The 20380-nt window shown below is 49.2% G+C and overlaps 1 protein-coding gene across 3 annotated transcripts in view; it reads left to right on the plus strand.

The window, feature by feature from the left end:
* Positions 1–15472, plus strand: part of LOC128850783 (transmembrane and coiled-coil domain-containing protein 4-like) — a 33973-nt gene extending 18501 nt beyond the window's left edge. The window contains exons 8-11 of one of the 3 annotated variants that reach the window (XR_008448074.1): positions 13848–13958; positions 14234–14261; positions 14971–15049; positions 15457–15472. The gene's annotated coding sequence lies outside the window, so the exon portion shown is untranslated. Of the gene's footprint in view, positions 1–11903; positions 11978–13847; positions 13959–14233; positions 14845–14970; positions 15050–15456 lie in introns of those variants that run through there. The other 2 variants (XR_008448073.1, XR_008448072.1) reach the window with 2 other exon arrangements.
* Positions 15473–20380: the final 4908 nt, after the last annotated feature.

Here is a 20380-nt window from a genome sequence, read left to right on the forward strand (position 1 = left end):
ATCCTTTAAGCCAATAACTAAAATGTTCCAGTCTCTATAAATCCTCGAGGACTGACCAGCGGCCACCCTTCAGGGCAGTCTTTTTCTGCCATGACGGGGACATCTGCAACAGTATCCACCAACATAGTTATTTGAATTGTTTTATTTTCTAATATCAATGTCACCTTTAACTGTGGTTTTGATTTTTGAATTTCTAATGCTCATGTTATCTGTTTATCTTGTCCTAAAGATCCAAAGCCTCCACTTGCCCTTTCTTTAGGGTTCTTTTTGGTGGTTTTTTTTCAGTTTGGGGAGCTTTACTTTTAAAAGGTACTTATTGTGCTATTAGACCGAATGCCTGACACAGAGTAACGAAACCAAACAAACATATTGGGTGACCATCGAGTCGTCTGTGGGCTTTTCTCTGAGTAATGGCTTTTTCAATTTTGCCCAAAGTTTTTTGTGCTTCACTGTCACTCATAAGAGTAGGAGTTGCTGTTAAAGCCCTGTCCCCCTTAAGAAGATCAAAGAATGGACTTAGTTCTGCATTAGTAATACTCAAATAAGGTTTAACTCGATTGATTGTTTCTAGGAGCTTTTTGTAAATCGTTTTGAGTACTGTTTGTAATTTGACTTGCTGAGGTTCAATTGTGGCATTCATAATTTTCCACTCAAGATATTTCCAGGTTTGAACTTTTCCAGGTGCGACTTGAAGGCCTATTTTCTCTAATACAATCTTTGAAATGGTATTAATTGAGCAACACAACTGCTTTGGGTGATATACACAGGTGGGAAAGGAATATAAACCATAGCTTGTATTTGTCCAGTAAAATCAAAATTAATAACACCAGGTTACACAAAAAGACTTTGCAAAGTAACACTCGAATGACCCACTGACCAAGCACTTAAACCATTACTGATAGGACCAAAAGCTTGGAGCGAAACTGTTAGCGTAGAGACAGACACATAACCAGTCCAGGTAGGTTATATGTGGTGCTTTATTTCGAGGCCCCGGGAACCTGGGGTATACCCAAATCAGGTTCCGAGACCATCCCGGCGCGTCCGCAATTTAATCCTAAAGTGTTTCATAATCTAATGTATATTCAACAGATTACATCATTTTTCATGCATATGTATTCGAAAATTGTCTCATCATTTGTGGACACCTGCATTTCTTTATCTTCGGTTAACTGCCCTTGGTATGCTTCTGGCCTTCACAAATGTAGACTGTGTTCAGATAAGGTTGTTAGTGAAAGCGTAGGCTCTGCTCGGATAAGGTTGTTAGTACATTCTTTCTAAGCACTCCCTAATATCATACTTGTGAAGGTTATATGTGGTCTGTGAGAAAACTGTCACTGTCTACAGAATCACAGAATCACAGAATCACAAGGTTGGAAAGGACCCATTGGATCATCGAGTCCAACCATTCCTAACACTCCCTAAACCATGTCCCTAAGTACTTCATCCACCCGTTCCTTAAACACCTCCAGGGAAGGCGACTCGACCACCTCCCTGGGCAGCCTGTTCCAGTACCCAATGACTCTTACTGTGAAGAATTTTTTTCTAATATCCAACCTGAACCTCCCCTGACGGAGCTTCAGGCCATTCCCTCTAGTCCTGTCCCCTGTCACTCGGGAGAAGAGGCCAGCTCCCTCCTCTCCACAACCTCCTTTCAGGTAGTTGTAGAGAGTAATAAGGTCTCCCCTCAGCCTCCTCTTCTCCAGGCTAAACAATCCCAGCTCTCTCAGCCGCTCCTCATAAGACTTGTTCTCCAGCCCCCTCACCAGCTTTGTTGCTCTTCTCTGGACACGCTCCAGAGCCTCAACATCCTTCTTGTGGTGAGGGGCCCAGAACTGAACACAGTACTCGAGATGCGGTCTCACCAGTGCTGAGTACAGAGGGAGAATAACCTCCCTGGACCTGCTGGTGACCCCATTTCTGATACAAGCCAAGATGCCGTTGGCCTTCTTGGCCACCTGGGCACACTGCTGGCTCATGTTCAGTCGGCTGTCAACCAGCACCCCCAGGTCCTTCTCTTCTGTGCAGCTCTCCAGCCATTCTTCCCCCAGTCTGTAGCGCTGCATAGGGTTGTTGTGCCCCAAGTGCAGGACCCGGCATTTGGCCTTGTTAAACCTCATCCCATTGGTCTCGGCCCAGCAGTCCAGCCTGTTCAGTCTGCACAAACTTAACTATAAAGATCAACGAAGTTAAAGGCTAAATACAATACATATCAATTGCCAAATACAATCTACATAACCTATAATTCTAGTCTTACTTAATTAAACTCTAACTCTTCAGCTAAATTAACATTTTCCAACATTTCCCCCCTTTGAAAATACTTCACTTTCTGCAAGTATTTTCATTTACACAGCTGTTTCTTGGTAAACCGGCTGCAGTGTTGGGTATTGAGGGTATTCTCGTGTGATGGCTCTGATGATTCTATGTGTCCAATTGCTTCTACGAACAATTTCTTTTCGGATACACAGATATACTAAACAAATTGCGAGAAAGATAATCAGGAGGGTAAATAGTGTTTCAGCCAGGGATTGAATCCAGCCAGTAAGGTGAATTCCTAATCCATTGAACAGTTCCCCGATCCAGTTATGACTAATTACCTCCTTTTCTCTTTCAGCCTCCTTTTCTATTTTCCCGAGTTGTGAAATATCATATTCTATGTCCGCAGTTACATTTGGTATATGTACACAGCAATGATCAGTTCGGTCTTTGAGGTACCCGCATACTCCATGTTCTTTTAGTAGCAATATATCTAATGCCATTCTGTTCTGCAAGGTCATTTTGGTTGTGGCCTGTAATTGCAAATTTAGATCTCTGAATCCCTTCTTGGTTACTCTAGCTAGTCTTTCAGTTTGTCCAATTAAATCATAAATCATTTCCCTATTACGATAAGCAGCTACCTGAGCAAAAAGAGATTCCAGCGCCCAGCCTACTTTAACTCCAGTTGAAGGTTCTTGCCAAATGTCATCTATATCTTCAATATCATTGTTTATGTCTCTTTTAGTTCGAATCTGTAAGGTTTCTAATCCATCTTTAAAAGGGGATCGCTTCCAAATCGGGCATAGGGTAGGTAAGCCTAAAGTTATTTCCCGTACTGGTCCTGTCACTGGGAGGTGGGTAGTCCAGGTTCCATCGTTAGCTGCCCATACAAAGTTACCCATACTATGTATTGTCGAGTATCTGCAATCTGTTTCTGGGATCGGTATTACTTTTCCGTTAATTTTCAGATCTCGACATGAACATCCTGTTATTAAAGCTATTCTTACAGGAGGGATTGCGATTTGTTTAGGGTCTGTGTCACAATCAAAAGTCTTAGAGCAGTTCCACCATGAAACACTCTCAATGACATCCCGACTGACCTTGTTAGTCGCCAGTAATGCTAAATCATTTGTGACACTCTGTTTCCCTGTCCATCTGAAACACCAAGGTGTGTCACCTCCATATTGGAATTTTTGTAAGATGCTGGTTGACCAGACAGAATCCCATTTTGTGTTTATCTCATCCTTTTCTCGGCATACCCACTCCTTCCTCTCCTGAGGGGCTATGATTTCTTTAACCACATCATATGTACACCATCCCACGTCTCCAAAACTAAACATTGAACCCATTTGGACAAATTGATGGTTTAGTAATTTGTAACAATCCTCTCGCCTTCCTGGCCATTTCCATTGCTGCTTTATATACTGTTTTTGTTTCACCTGTAACACTCTCGTTTCTTGTTTGCATACTGTATTGTTCCCTACATTCTTTGGGAATGGAAAAGTCAATATTCCCCATTTTATTGGTTCCCCTGCTGTTTTCGGCAAGGGTAAACATGCTGTAATTCTACTAGTATTCTGTATTTTGCAAAATCTTTGATTAAGCCAATTATCAGGTTCTCTTCAGAATCACCCCGAGGTATAATCATTACCTGGGGCAGTTGGGTTGATTCTATTGCTCGTTTTACTCTAATTCTAGTGATGTTTATTTCACTGTATCCAGAAGCAGTTTCATTTTGGTATTGGCATCTATATGCTCCCATATCTGATTCATCTACTTGTTTAATAGTCTGAACTAACATTCCTCCTGATCTTAATTCTGTTAAATGCCTGTTATCATTAGGGACTTTCTTCCCTTTCCTTGTCCATCCAAACTCCCTAGGTAGTGGATCATCCAATAGGCAATAGATAAGTATATCACTGTCCAGAGGAATCTGATAGTATGAATGTCCTGCCTTTATCCCATGATCCTGAAGGGGGTTACGTAAACAGAATTTATTTGATACCTTGCCTCCAGATTTTTGTTTTCCCTTTAATTTCCATCCATACCTGTCTAATTCTAAATTCCTCGGGACAGTGTTTTTGAACTTGCAAAACAGAGTGGCATTTTGTCCAGTGACAGATTTCATCATTTCCTTTTTCTGCGGAACCTTTACAAAAGTAATAACCATTAGGGATGTCAAAGACCAGGTTACAATTAAGGTACTATACACAAAACACGACATTTGTCTGCTTTTCAGTCTCAGTTTTGTTGGTCCAAGAGTTTCTACTTCCCAATTTCTAGGAACCTTTTTCACTCGGGTATAATGAATCCAAGAGTCTATTCCTTTTACTTTTACCGCAGTAAATGTTGTTAGTAGTACCAAGTATGGTCCATTCCACCGTTCTTTTAGTGGTTCTTCATTCCAATCTCGAACGTAGACCTGGTCTCCTGGTTCAATTTCGTGTACTGGATTTTCTAATGATAACGGACGGTTCCAGATCAGGGCACTTCGTAGTCGCGTCAGAGTTCTACTGAGAGACAGTACATAGTTATATACATCTTGATTCCCTTTTATATGCACATTTAGATTTGGTTGCGGCGCCTCATATGGTTTCCCAAAAAGGATTTCATAAGGGCTTACTGTCATCCCACTCCTTGGCTTAATTCTTATCCTTAGGAGTGCTATTGGTAACGCCTGTGGCCATTGAATTTTAGCCTCCTGACATATTTTACTGATCTGCCGCTTAATTGTCTGATTCATCTTTTCTACTTGCCCGCTTGACTGTGGTCTCCACGGTGTGTGGAGATTCCAAGAGATTCCTAGCATTCTGCTTACCTCTTGAACTATAGTTGCTACGAAGTGCGGTCCCCTATCTGAAGATAGGCCTAGGGGTACCCCAAATCTTGGAATAATCTCCTGCAGCAACCATTTTACTGTCTCCTTAGCTTGGTTGGTGCGACAAGGACAGGCTTCCGGCCACCCAGAAAAAGTGTCAACCCCAACTAACAAATATCTGTATCCTTGACTTTTAGGTAATTCTACAAAATCGATTTGCCAATAATCACCGGGTTCCATACCTACTCTGATATGTCCCATTTCTATTCCTTTCCTAACCACCGGATTGTTCCTCAAACAGATTTCACATTTTGAATTTATTGACCTTGCCATTGTTAACATCCGTGTTGAGATTATGCTGCACTTTAGATATGCCACTAAAGCTTCTGCTCCCCAGTGACATTTCTGATGTTCTGTTTGTAAAACTGTCCGCATAATAGTTGTTGGTACAATTACTTGTCCGGTTGCAGTTAGGTACCATCCATCTGAACCCAACTGGGCCTTCAGTAATCTGGCTAATTTCTCGTCCTCCTCCGAGTACTTCGGCTTCTGTGTTAAATAATTTTGTAAAGGGCTTACCTTCGTGGGTATTAAGGCCATCATATTTGATACCTGTCGTGCAATCCGTCGAGCTGTCCGGTCTGCTAACGCATTTCCTTCAGCTATTTTGGAATCTCCTCCTTGATGTGCCTTACAGTGCATGATCGCCACCTGTTTGGGTAACTGTACAGCAGTTATCAAATTCAGAATTTCTTTTTGGTATTTTATATTCGTACCTTGTGAAGATAGGAGTCCTCGTTCTTTCCATAGTGCTCCGTGTATATGAACCACTCCAAATGCATATTTTGAGTCCGTCCATATATTTACTCGTTGATCCCTGCTCAATTCCAAGGCTCTCGTGAGAGCTATTATTTCTGCTAGCTGTGCTGAAGTTCCTACAGGAAGAGCCTCTGCTTTTATTACCCTATTTTGCGTGGTTACCGCATATCCGGCATATCGTGTCCCGTTTTCTACATAACTACTTCCATCTGTAAAAAGTTCTTGATCAGGCTGTTCAAGTGGGGTATCCTTTAAGTCAGCCCTTGTTGCATGAGTGTGTTCGATAACTTCCACACAGTCATGTTCCAAAGGGCCGTCTTCCATAGGTACTCCTAAGAAGGCTGCTGGATTTAACAAATTAGTTGTTTTTAAACTTACATCATCTTGTTCGGTCAGTATTGCCTGGTATTTCATCATCCTGCTAGGGGAAAGCCAATACCCCCCTTTTTGTTCTAGGACTGTTAACACCATATGAGGCACATATACCTCAATACGCTTCCCCAAAGTCAGTTTTCTGGCTTCTTGTATCAGGGTCACCGTTGCTGCTACCGCTCTCAAACATGATGGCCAGCCAGCACTCACAGGGTCTAATTGTTTAGAAAAGTACCCTACTGGTCGTTTCCAGCTTCCTAACTTCTGTGTCAAGACCCCTAGTGCCAGCCGTTGCCTTTCATGGACAAACAACTGGAAGTCCTTAGTCAAATCTGGCAGGGCTAATGCTGGTGCCTTAGCCAGGGCTTCTTTTAATTTCTTAAAGGCCTCCCTCTGAGGTCCTTCCCAGATGAAAGTTGGTGACTTCTGTGCCTCATACAGAGGTTTTGCTATAAGTCCATAATCCAGTATCCACAACCTACACCAGCCTGCCATACCCAAGAATGTCCTTAATTCATGTAAATTTTGAGGCTCTGGAATCGCACAGATTGCTCTAATACGATCCATTCCTAGTCGTCGTTGTCCCTGTGTTATTTCGCAACCCAAATATAATACAGTTGTGCAGGCAATTTGAGCTTTCTCTTTCGAGACTTTGTACCCGTTAAGGCCTAATTGGTTTAAAATTCCAATTGTCACCTGGATACATACTGATTTGTGTTCTGTTGCAATTAAAATATCATCCACATATTGTAGCAGAAGATATTGTGACCGTGGTACCTGAAATTTCTCCTGCATTGTCCATGATTCCAATTCTTTTGCCAGCTGGTTCCCAAAAAGCGTTGGACTGTTCTTGAATCCCTGTGGAAGCCTTGTCCATGTTAACTGCATTTTTCGTCCATTATGTGGGTTCTCCCATTCAAAAGCGAAGAGTTTCCTACTATCTTTGTCGAGAGGAATACAGAAGAAGGCATCTTTTAAATCAAGTACTGTAAACCATTTGTATTTCTCCTTCACAGATGTTAACAATGTGTATGGGTTAGCTACTACCGGGATGTATATCTTTCGTGATTTCATTAATAGCCCTTAAGTCCTGTACTAATCTATATTCTCCATTTGGTTTCTTTACTGGGAAAATTGGGGTATTATATTCTGATTCACATTCTTCTAATATCCCAAATTTTAAAAATTTTTCAATAATTTTCACTATCCCATATCGGGCCTCTAATTTGATGGGATATTGTTTTATTCGCACTGGTTTCTTTCCTTCCTTCAATTCTACTACTATCGGTTGAGCCATTTTCGATTTCCCTGGTATATCAGTTTCCCATACTGTAGGGATCACTGCCTCTTCTACTTCTCTGGGTATTTGAACTTTTGGATTTTCCTTCAACACTAGTATCTGTCCTGACTTTGATTCTGGAACTTGCATAATCAATTCTCCATTCTCAAAGACAATTCTCGCATTTAATTTAGATAACAAATCCCGTCCCAGCAGGGAGATTGGACAATCAGGCATATACAAAAATTCATGCCATATTTCCTTTCCTCCAAATCGTAATTCTAGGGGTTGCATGAATGGCCGGGTTTCCTCTTTCCCTGTGGCTCCCACTATTGTAGTTGTCTTTTTCCCTATCTGTCCACATAAATCATTTAAAACCGAGTATGTTGCACCAGTATCTACTAAAAATTGCACCTCCTTTTCCCCCTAGTCCTTACTTTCACTAGGGGTTCATCCTTTCCTGATTCCTAGTCAGCTCTGATTCTCATAGTCTCCCAAAACCATTGCCTTGGCTACTTCGGTGTTTCCAAATGGGTTTCCCGGCTGCAAACTCTGCCTCATTCTGTACGGGCACGCATTCTTCCAATGTCCCTCCTGCTTGCAATATGCACATTGGTTAATGCCTAATCTATTCAGCCTAGGTCCTAAGTCATTAGGCAAGCAATTAAATCCAGCCCCCCTTCCCCGTCCGCGCATCGAGCCTCTTCCTCTACCTCGACCTGCAGGGTTGTGCTGGCCTCTGCCCTGCATCACCGCCAGTAGATGTCGCTGTTGTCTTTGAGAACTCTCCCTTTCGCGGTTATTGTAATACTTTCCAAGCAGTCTCTAATAGTCTATCCAGATTACGCAGCTCCGCGCCCTCCAGTTTTTGCAGTTTCTTTCTAATATCATCCTGCGATTGCCCTAAGAAAATCAGGGCCAGCTGCACCTTAGCTTGCTCTGTTTCTACGTCTAAATCTGTGTATTTCCTCGCCACCTCTTTAAGCCGCTCCAAAAACGCAGACGGGGATTCTGTTTTCTCTTGCCTGACATTATACAGTTTCGACCAATTAATTGTTTTTGGCATAGCATTTTGTACTCCAACAACTATCCATTCCTGGTATCTCCTCAGATTACCCATTCCTCTCGCGGTATTATAATCCCACATGGGATCTTCAGTTGGAAAATTCTGATCAACTGTCCCTGTGACAATCCCCTGCCTAATGTCTTCTCTAACTCGCTCACGGGCAGTTCTCAACACCATTTCCTTCTCTGTGGAGTCCATTAAGTATCTAGTAATACCTGTATATCATCCCAATCAGGATTTTGGGTTTTCAGAATCATCTTTACAACTCGTGCCACTTTACTCGGGTTCTCCCGATAAGTTCCAGCAGACTGTTTCCAGAGCATCAGATCTCCTGGAGTGAAAGGTACTTTAACATACACGGGTCCTTCTGGCCCAACCCCCTGCCGAAGCGGTGCTAATATAGCACTGGGTGCCTGCTGTTCTAACTTGAATATCCCGTTGCCGTGTTCGGTGGGATACTGGGGTAGTGGAATACTCCTGTTCTTCTATTTCTACCTCATCCTCCCCATCACCTTCTACTCCAGTATCTCTGGGGGCTAGTGGGGCCGACGGAGCCACTAATGAATCAAAATCATCATCCTCCTTATGCTGCAAAAGCATTTTCCACTGCCGAGACATTTCATACATTTCTTCTCAGTCACACATCCCTTACATTGCTCATCCGATTTTGTACTAACGACCATTATCCCACACACCTTCTTCCACTCCTCTTTCCCTCTCAAAATAAGGAACAGTTCTACATATGGTATCTCATCCCATTTGCCCTCATGCCTACAAAATTGCATCAATTGTAGGATGGTACTATAAGTCTAAAGTTCCATTTCTCAGGCCAACGAACCTGACCCTCTAAATCATACTGTGTCCACCATACATTACAATACTCAACCAATTTCCTTTTTCGCATTTCTTGCCCAAACTGCCCCTCTTTCCAATGCATCAGAATACACCCTAACGGTGATGACTTAGGTATCGGTGGCATTTTATAACAAGTCCAGACCAGCTACCAAACAACAAACTAAACGAACTTCCACGTAACAAATAATACAGATTACTGAAAAATACAAGATCAGAACACTGTTGCCGAACCTGCAAAACGAATAATACAGAGTAGGAATGATACAGGTAACAAATAATACAGATTACTGAAAATACAGAACAGATCACTAATACTGAGAATGCAGAACAGATCACTGATGCCGAACCTGCAGAGCTTTCGCTGCTGTCTTACGGACGGCGCCTAGGCTTTCCTCTGGAGCTCCCTAGCCCAACCAAGCGTAGCTTTCGCCGCGTCTAACAGGCAGGCTTTTACCAGACAGATTCAGAAAATATGGTACCTTTCCGATTTGGGCACAGGACCCGTAGGAAAATTTAGCACTACTCCCAATTAGGCAGAAGACCCGACAAAGTTGGTACCATTCCCGATAAAGCACCGTGTCTTACCGATAGCCCAGGTCCGTCGGGGGCAGCGGAGGTCGGCTGCAGTCGATGGAGCTCCCCGAGAATCACTCGGTGCCGGCTGGAGCGAGATCGATGCGGGCCGCCTCAGCAATGCCCACGAAGTCCCTTCGTGGTCGCCAAAACTGTTAGCGTAGAGACAGACACATAACCAGTCCAGGTAGGTTATATGTGGTGCTTTATTTCGAGGCCCCGGGAACCTGGGGTATACCCAAATCAGGTTCCAAGACCATCTCGGCGCGTCCGCAATTTAATCCTAAAGTGTTTCATAATCTAATGTATATTCAACAGATTACATCATTTTTCATGCATATGTATTCGAAAATTGTCTCATCATTTATGGACACCTGCATTTCTTTATCTTCGGTTAACTGCCCTTGGTATGCTTCTGGCCTTCACAAATGTAGACTGTGTTCAGATAAGGTTGTTAGTGAAAGCGTAGGCTCTGCTCGGATAAGGTTGTTAGTACATTCTTTCTAAGCACTCCCTAATATCATACTTGTGAAGGTTATATGTGGTCTGTGAGAAAACTGTCACTGTCTACAGAAACAAACGAAGTCGGCACAAACTTAACTATAAAGATCAACGAAGTTAAAGGCTAAATACAATACATATCAATTGCCAAATACAATCTACATAACCTATAATTCTAGTCTTACTTAATTAAACTCTAACTCTTCAGCTAAATTAACATTTTCCAACACAGGGGCCAGGGGAGTCCCCGTCCCCCCCAGGATTGCCTGCCCGGCTGCTGCTGGCTGAGCCCTGGGGGCAGCTCCGTGCCCTTCGGGGCTGGGGGGATGCGATGTGGGGCCGGGCGATGCTTTTGGCCCTCTGGGGAGCTGTGCCCCTGCACTCCCTGCCCACTCCATGCAGACATGGAAAGGCTCTGGAGAAACAATGGCTTTTAATGAAATGACAAGAACAAAAAGGTCGCTAAAACTGCTCCCTCCTCAACACCCACCCCCCACTCACTCCCCACAAACAACAGCAACTCCCCAAACAAGAGGAACACTTGAAACAAACACTCCTCCCTGGTCGCTGGTCCCTGATGTGCCCAGACCTTGTAGGCCAGGGGCATACAGTGCACGGTAGAACAAGCAGCCATAGATGCAGCAGCCGAGGAGGGAATGTTGTCTGCGGTTGTAAAGCCACAGAAGGGATGAGCAAAGCTGCCTGGGAGAAACTACTGGAGTGGTGACAGAGCAGTCTGAATGCCAAGTACCTTAGTTCTGTCATGTGTGGGATACCCTTTGGCTCGGCTTGTGTTTTTTTCCTGCCTGGCTGTAGTGTGAAATAGACGTGATGTTCCTAAAAGGAAGCAAAATATCTGGATTTTTTAAATTATCACCTGGCATTGGGGTGACTTCTTTACTGTTTTAAGGGATGGGGGCGCGGGCAGGGGCAGGAGCAGGGCAGGGGCAGGAGCAGGGGCAGGGGGTGGGGGCAGGGCAGGGGCAGGGGGCAGGGCAGGGGCAGGGCAGGAGCAGGGCAGGGGCAGGGGGCGGGGCAGGGGCTACCCGCAGAACCGGTCTCTGCGCGCGGGGTCCGAGGTGCTTCGGCTGCCGCGGTAAGGGGATGTGTGGCTCCTGTGCTCTCTCGGGCGTTTTCCAGTTCGGGGCAGGGCAGGAGCCGCTCCCGGCGCGGCGCGGGCGGTTTGTCCCCGCCCGGGATCTGCAGAGCGGTTCCTTAGTGTCGGGGTGCCGGTCCCCACGTGAACCGCTGCAGGGCTGCTTTGGGGAACCGGGAGACTGAGCCTTTTGTTAGAGCGGGAGAGCGGCCCCAGGCGGGACAGGGAAGTTTGGTTAACGGCAGATTGAGAATTCCTCCTGTCCCTGCAGGTAGGAGGTTGACGTGAGTGTGACCCGTGAGTGTGACCGATTTTCTGGATTCGGAGCCGCCGTCTCCAGCGAAGGTCAGTCCTGCAGCGAGCTACCCCAGCCCAACCAGGGAGGAGGCAAGGGGAGGAGGCGGCTGGGCAAGAGCCCCCAGGGCTGAGCTGTTGGGGAGGGAGAGTGGAGAGTAAAGGCCTGGAACCGCCCGAGCGCTCGTTAGCTTTGGTGTTCTCGGAGTTGTGCACTGGCTTGAACTGTGTAGTTGGGGTGCGGGGGCTTCACTCCCTTTGGCTCATCTCGTCCTGGGCAGGAGTGCAAGTGGCTGCGCTGGGCAGACAGCGTGGGAAAGCAAGTGCCGCCGTGCCTGCCGGGGCCTGGAGGGACTCCAGCACCATCAGCCGTGCTGTCATCTGCCCGGGCTGGGGGGAGGCCTCTGCTGTGGTGCCCCCATCATTCCCTGAGACCTGTGCCCTCCTGCCGTGGGGCAGCCTGGAGGAGCTGCCTAAGGGGCTGCCGTGGGGCCGCGGTGGGGTGATGGGGAGCAGCCAGAGCCCGGGGTGGGAGGATGGATGGCCAGGGTGGCGGGGGTCAGCGGTGCTTTGGGCGTGGGGCCGTGTCCGTGAGTCCTGCAGGGCCGCATCTGTCCTGGCTCCCCTGCCAAAGGGCTGCTCGGCCTGGGGCAGGGGCCAGGGGAGTCCCCGTCCCCCCCAGGATTGCCTGCCCGGCTGCTGCTGGCTGAGCCCTGGGGCAGCTCCGTGCCCTTCGGGGCTGGGGGGATGCGATGTGGGCCGGGCGATGCTTTTGGCCCTCTGGGGAGCTGTGCCCCTGCACTCCCTGCCCACTCCATGCAGACATGGAAAGGCTCTGGAGAAACAATGGCTTTTAATGAAATGACAAGAACAAAAAGGTCGCTAAAACTGCTCCCTCCTCAACACCCACCCCCCACTCACTCCCCACAAACAACAGCAACTCCCCAAACAAGAGGAACACTTGAAACAAACACTCCTCCCTGGTCGCTGGTCCCTGATGTGCCCAGACCTTGTAGGCCAGGGGCATACAGTGCACGGTAGAACAAGCAGCCATAGATGCAGCAGCCGAGGAGGGAATGTTGTCTGCGGTTGTAAAGCCACAGAAGGGATGAGCAAAGCTGCCTGGGAGAAACTACTGGAGTGGTGACAGAGCAGTCTGAATGCCAAGTACCTTAGTTCTGTCATGTGTGGGATACCCTTTGGCTCGGCTTGTGTTTTTTTCCTGCCTGGCTGTAGTGTGAAATAGACGTGATGTTCCTAAATGGAAGCAAAATATCTGGATTTTTTAAATATCACCTGGCATTGGGGTGACTTCTTTACTGTTTTAAGGGATGGGGGCGCGGGCAGGGGCAGGAGCAGGGCAGGGGCAGGAGCAGGGGCAGGGGGTGGGGGCAGGCCAGGAGCAGGGCAGGGGCAGGGCAGGAGCAGGGCAGGAGCAGGGCAGGGGCAGGGGGCAGGGCAGGAGCAGGGCAGGGGCAGGGCAGGAGGCAGGGGGAGGAGGCAGGGCAGGGGCAGGGCAGGAGCAGGGCACGGGGTGAGGGCAGGGGCAGGGGGTGGGGGCAGGGCACGGGGTGGGGGCAGGGGGCGGGGCAGGGGCTACCCGCAGAACCGGTCTCTGCGCGCGGGGTCCGAGGTGCTTCGGCTGCCGCGGTAAGGGGATGTGTGGCTCCTGTGCTCTCTCGGGCGTTTTCCAGTTCGGGGCAGGGCAGGAGCCGCTCCCGGCGCGGCGCGGGCGGTTTGTCCCCGCCCGGGATCTGCAGAGCGGTTCCTTAGTGTCGGGGTGCCGGTCCCCACGTGAACCGCTGCAGGGCTGCTTTGGGGAACCGGGAGACAGAGCCTTTTGTTAGAGCGGGAGAGCGGCCCCAGGCGGGACAGGGAAGTTTGGTTAACGGCAGATTGAGAATTCCTCCTGTCCCTGCAGGTAGGAGGTTGACGTGAGTGTGACCCGCGGTGTTGATCCCCTGCAAACTGGACGTGGGGAGAATCTGTAAACGGACTTGCTGGAGCAAGGGGAGGCTGGGATCCTGCCATGGTAAGTGGGATAAAGTATGATGCTGCCTGTGAAATCCCAATGTGATGCTCTGGCACCTCTGTTGGGAAGCTGGATGGGCTGTGCTCGCCAGTGTCTCTCCAGTTGTATGGATCTCAGTGGTTCCTCTGTGTCTCACAGGCCACTTTCTGAACAGTGTGGCTTTGTGGCTCCTTGTGGGATTCTCTGAAGGAACCTTCCTCTGGCATTAGTGTTTTGAGAAAGTCCAGGTCAGACTTGCTTTGTTTTCTAACGAGGGAATTTCTCTTTCTCCATAGGCTGCAAAACTCAAGAGAGATTTTGGCGGTATGTACACTTGCATGCTTCCCTTTTGCTGTGCATGGGTGCTTTGATCTGCTGGGAATGTGTGGGACAGAGGAGGAGGACGCTGCGATCAGGTAGCAGTCCTGGCTACTGAAACATTCATGTTCCTTGTCTGAAAGCTGCAGCTGAGTGCATAGTGTCGTTCCTGAACCAGGATATTCACCTACCTCTCACATCCAGTGGATTTGCTTCTGGGCTCTTGTATTCCTTTCTTGTGAGCTTTCCCAAATCCAGGGGAGAATGCATGCATTTATTTCAGTTCTTCCCTTCACCTGTTCCCCAACTGCTTGCAGCCCCTGACACTGAAGCAGAGCTTTCACGGTTGCCCAGGGTCTCTGGGGCACACAAATTCCATGCTGCCGGTGGGCAGCAACTCACGGAATGGAGCACAGCTGGCTCGCTTGATAAAGAAACCCTGTTTCTGACTAACTGAAGCTGGATCTTTTATCTGCAACATACAGGGGCTGTAATTGTGAGGGGGGGTTGAAGCAGAGAGCAGAGCGGAGAGCAGGATTTCCCAGAGTCAGAGGCCACTGAATAGGTTGGATGTCAGTTTGGGGAGGCAAAGTAAAGGTTGTCTCTGATTATAAGACTCTGTGGTCCATGAGAAGACAGCAAATCCCCCTTTGGAGTGCCTGGGCCAGATTATGCCTGTGTCTAATATCCTAATCTCTCCCTGTTTTGTTTCCAGATGAAGCCCCTGCTAAACCCACCAGAGCTTCCCAGCTGGGTGGAAGGGCCCAGAGCACTAGCGTGCAGGCCAGCAAGAAGTGAGTGCTTTTCAGACACAGCCTCTCCCACTTTGAGATCTCTCTGTGCTCCCCAGGTCCTTCTGCCCTTGCCCCGTCCTTAGCTTCTCCTTTGCCTGGGAAAGCAAGTTTGTCTGTGATGCGTTTGGGAGCTGGGAGCACAGAGCCTGAAGCTTTCCTGCATGGGTTGAGTTCCCCCAGCCCCTGTCCATCTTCTGTAAATCTCCCTTATAACAAGTGACGCTTAAATACAGCAGTCCTAGTGATGCCATCTCTCATCCTGGTGCTATTTGAAATGCATTGTCCATGTTATGTGGTTCGGCTGCTGGGTGTGCCCATCTGGTCCCTTCCTTCTCCCACCCCTGTGTCTCCCTGTGCCCTCGCCAAGTCCTGGTGCGGTGCTGCTGACCACCAGGCTTGTGTCACAGGTCCTTTCTGAAGGATGATTTCATCAGGCAAACTCCCTGCAAGAGGACACCGGAGCTGCAGAGGTAAGCCCAAATTCGGGGAGAGGAGCCTGGGTGTCCTGAGGGCTGGATCTGAGCTGAGCCAAGCTTGCCCTGGTGTCATCCCGTCCGAGTCAGTGGGATATCAGGGATGATCCGTGAAGGCAGCTGAAGAGATAACCCCTTTCTGGCATCACTGTGGGGTGGGTGAGTGGGTGGCTGGTGGGAGGAGGGCTTCCAGGTGCTCTGGATGACACGGATCGAAGCCAGGGCACCCATTGGATAAAGTGTCATAGGAAAGTACCCTCAGCTAAAGCAAAGGTCCTTGGATGTCCTAACACTGATCCCAGAGGCAAGCAGGATGTCAGCAGAGGCATCGAGGCACAGGGGGGTTTCAGTGAGGACACACAAGGAGGTCGTCATGTGTTCTTTCCGTCTCATAAAATGAGGAAAAGCAGGGGCTGGAGCAAGGGATGAGGGGTTTCTGAAGTGTGCTCATCTCTGATCTCTCCCCTCCCTGGCACGCAGGGATCCGGTGCCTCCGACGCGGACGACACAGGCTGTGCTGCAGACCCTGAAGGTGAGCGCATCAGCATCCCCACCTCGCCCCCAGCAGCGCTGCAGCCTTGGCCTCTGGCCTCCACAAGGGAGGGAGCAGCTCTCACCCTGTGCCTCTCCTTGTCCTCGTTGCTTTGCAGGATATAGAGGAGATGGAAGCCGATCTCTTGGGAATATCGAAACCCAGTTCTGGGCCACGGAAAGACAAGCGTGAAGGTGCTGGGAAGCACGACTCCTTGGGAAGGAGCTGGGAAACCACCAACTCATGAGAAAGGTAAAAATGAGGTCCTACTCTTCTTTCACAGCCTGGTTGCAAATGAGCAAGGATTATTTTATCTGGGATAGGAAACAAAAAGCGGATTTGTTCTCTAAAATCCGTTTCCTGATCCCTTTTGGGTGAATGTTATTCCTGGTCATGAGTGGTCCCTTGGGTGATCCCTGGCCCAGACTCTTTGCCATGCTGCATAACATCACTGACAGCACAGCAGCAGCAACGGCCGCACGGCTGTCTCCCACCAAACACCGCTGCCCAGTTCCCCGGTACAGCAAAGCATTTCTGATGTGGGCTGCGAGGAAGGAGAGCTGCAAGGACTGCATTTAAGATATGCTCCTCCCTGAAGTGCCCTGCTCTTCCCAGGCCTTTTTCTCCTTTGCTTGCCAGGAGGCCCCTGCAGAGGGATTCCCACCAGGTAGGGCTGTAGGGGCACTCTGTGTCACAGTATGGGCTTTTAGAGGGCTTGCCACCCAAAGAGTGACCTGCAGCCAGGTGGAGGGGGCGTCTCTGCCCAGGACTTGTCTCTGAGCGCTGTGGCCGTCTCCTTCCAGGAGAGCCTGCGCCTGCAAGGGAGGAGAAGCCACTGTCATCCCCTGCTGCTTCCCGACAGTACAAGAAATTTAACTTAAATCTCACTTCACGTCAGCACAAAGATGTGTGGGGGCAGCTGCAGGCTCTGCCCTTGCTTTCTGCCTGTGTCTTGCCCCCTCTGTTAACTGAAACCTTGGCTGGTTAATGAGAAAGAGTCCTCCCCACCTGCCATGCCAGTGCAAATCTAATCCCGTAAAGGTGACCGAAAGAGAACAAAATGACAGCTCTTTGAGGCTGTCCCCACGACAGAGCTGGGGGGATGAGGTCCTGAGCACGTTTGCTTTTTCACCTGTGCTTTGGTTTTCAATGACTCCGTAGCACTTGGATACCTTCGGATCAAAGAGGGAGTCTGTTCCCACTTCCAAAGCAGGGAGTCTGGTGTCCTGACACCTGGGGTCTAGGTTGTCAAAGCCTGCTCTGTATTCAAGATCCACATCTGTTAAAATCACTAATGGACTGTAGGGGATCTAGGTGGGGCTTTTTTTCTCCCATTTTTCTTGCCTAAACAATGTTCAAGTGTTAAAACATCCAAATTTTGAATTATTTTCTTCTAGGAGAAAGATATATGGCAAAAATGAACAGAAGTGTAGTTCTTGAGTGTCTGAAGTTCAGGGAAACTCCAGGGTATCACACAGGTCCCTACAAAACCTGCGTTCATGGCTTTGGGCTCCTGTCCCCTCATGCACAACGGCGGGGAGCGGTGCTTGGATTTGCTCAGAACAGTTCTAAATAACGTTGGTTTTGTTTTATTTTGGTGGTTGTCAATATTATTCACTTCTCCTGCCCCCTATGGGGTGATTCTCAAATTCACGTGATCCTTTGGTAGAACACTTATCATGACGAGGAGCGGGATCTCCCAACAAGCCAGCCCCAACAGGCGCTAAAAGCATCTCTGAGAGAAAAACAGAGCGGAGCAAAGAGAAGGGTAAACAGGGCTGCTCAATGCTTCCTCTTTGTATTAAATGAATCGCAGCCTGGATTAGTTTGTGTGATGTCCAAACATTGAACTGAAAGCCACATAGTCCGCGTCTTTTGTTAACCAGTGTAGGTCGCTTGTGGTAATGGGGTTCATTGCAAACGCAGCTCACTGGGTGCTTCCTATTTCCCGTGTACCCCAGGTTACAGAACTGACCTTATTTTTCTTGGGAGTGGGGGCTCATATCTTACCTTTGATCTCATCCAGCCCATTTTAGACGCTACTAAATGAGAAACAAGTTTTCCTGGATCAGGATTGGGGGCGGGTGAGAGCATCACTAGTCCACACCAAAGCCCAACTGGGCACCTCCCGGTTGGCATCCAGCTGCATTGTGGCTGTCTTACAGGCCCTCAGCCCTCTTGTTCCTGCAGCAGGAATGCCAGTGGGTCTGATAGTCCCCTAAAATCACCATTCACCCCAAGAAAAACCCGCTCTGCTGCAGAGATGACACAAGTAGCAGCTGGTGGGTTAGAGCAAGGACCTAAGGCACATGGCTGCAGCGGGACCTCTTAGGGGAAGGGGGCCGGGAACAACCTCACTGGAAACTTGTGAGCTAGAAAGCTCCTTGAGTAAAACCCCTGGTGTGAGCGACACCCAGCAGTGTTCCATCAATGGGTGTGTGGCTGCAGAACCAGAGCAGTGGTGGCACTGTCACTTTGTCACTTGCTGTGACAATTGCTTACTGAAAAGAGTTGTTTAGAAATAATGTTGTTAAAGGACCTGAGAGATAAGAGCAGGCAGGGCTGCTTTGATCTGTTGCTAAAAACCAACCCTTCCTGGCTCAAACCCTGCCCGTGTGACCCACCCACAGAGCCACCCCAGACACCCCTGCACACCGCGACCCCTGTCCAGGAGGGAGGAGGCGGAGTTCACGTTTGAAGAGGATGGTGACGACCTGCTGAATGCGCTGGGGCTTGACAGTGGGCCTGAAGGGAGATGGGCAGCAGGGAAAGAAGGCGGAAGAGTAAGTGCAATGAAGAGACAGGCGGGAGTAAAGCAGGGGAGGGCTTGTGTGTTTTGATGGTGCCACCATGCTGAGTTGGGGCTGCTGGAGCCCCTGGGTCCCAGAAATGTGCAAAGCGGGCTTGTTTGCTAGAGCACCCTGGCAAAGGGGCAGCCCTGCCTCTTGGACAAACCCATCTGCCACTGTGTCCCCAACAGAGAGGAGCTGCGGCCAGCCCGCTCCAAGCTGGACGAGTTGCTGGGACGAGGCTCCATGGCCAAAGTCCTGGAACAGTCAGTCATGGGAAACCGTAAAGAGTTCCAACTGGGTAAGAAGTACCAAAAGCAGCCAGGTGAGCACAGCCAGGGATGCTGAGCGGGCCTACAGAGGTGGCAGCACTCGCCGGGGAGAACGGGATTGGTTTCTGATGCCCTTGCAGGTGAAAGACTCTTTCTGTGGTGTGGGCAGGGTTGCTGAGGGGCTCCTGGTGAGCGCAGGGGCAAGGAGACTGATGCAAAAGTGGTGTCCTCTGCCCTTGAGGCAGCCTGGGAGCGTTCGCACCGTAGCCATAACTCAATTGCCTCCTGTCATGGGCTGATTCCCAATAAAAAGGCACTTTTCCCAGCTACACTGTGTTTTCCCAGAGACAGTGATCCCTGTGGGAATTGCAGGGGAGGAGGAGAGCTGGTGTCTTTACGGCTGGCTGCTCCTCTGGGTGCTAACTCCAGGCTGCTTGTCTGAGCAGAGAAGGAAGAGGGTTGTAAGGAGGAGGATTTTGTCTTTGGAGCTTACCAGCCCTCAGTGGCCTCCACAGTGAAGCACCGGCCAGCGAGGAGGCCGTCTGTAAGGTACGATGCTGCGTGTGTCTGCTCTGGCCACGGTGCCCCTGCAGTGGAGAGGGCGAGGTTCCCTCACGGATGGGGTCCACTTGCAGGGAGGTGTGAGACAACCTCCTGCAAGGAGAGGCATTCAGCCGAGAACAGCAGGGAACCAAAACCAGAACCATGCTCCAAACCCCCTCCTCTGAGCAGGAGCTCCCGCAGAGCTGTGCTGGATCAGTGCACCCCCACGGGCTCCCACTGTGCTCCTCATTCCTGCCTTCATTCCCCCTTCACTCCTCTTAGTTCCAGGCAAACCACCTTCTCCGGTTTGGGTTTACACTGACACAGGTTCAGACTCGTGCAATGAATGGGACTCAGAAGCGAATTGCAGACATGCAGCTGCATTTAAAGGGCAGGAGGTGTGAGCCAGAGCAGACGCTGCCCAGGGAAAGGGAATGGGCTCTCCCACATAGAGTGCTTTTTGCTTGCAGGCAGATGGCCACCTCCACAGGAGCCCTGCAGCAGGCAGCTGCCTCGCAGGAGAAGGTAGCGACTGCAGACGGCTCCAGGTACAGCCTCCACCTCCTTCGCCTTTTGGGCATCCTCCACAGTCCTGCAGAAGGCAGCGGTGTGGGCAAGATGGGGGAACAGGGAGAGCTGGCAGCCAGCTGTGATGGCTTTGGTCTGGGACCTCTAACTGGGAGGGAAGGCAGCTCTGAAGGACCAGTGGGCTCTTACCTGTT

Source organism: Cuculus canorus, unplaced genomic scaffold (genome assembly GCF_017976375.1).
Source record: "Cuculus canorus isolate bCucCan1 unplaced genomic scaffold, bCucCan1.pri scaffold_71_arrow_ctg1, whole genome shotgun sequence".
In the NCBI taxonomy this organism is placed as follows: Eukaryota; Metazoa; Chordata; class Aves; order Cuculiformes; family Cuculidae; genus Cuculus; species Cuculus canorus.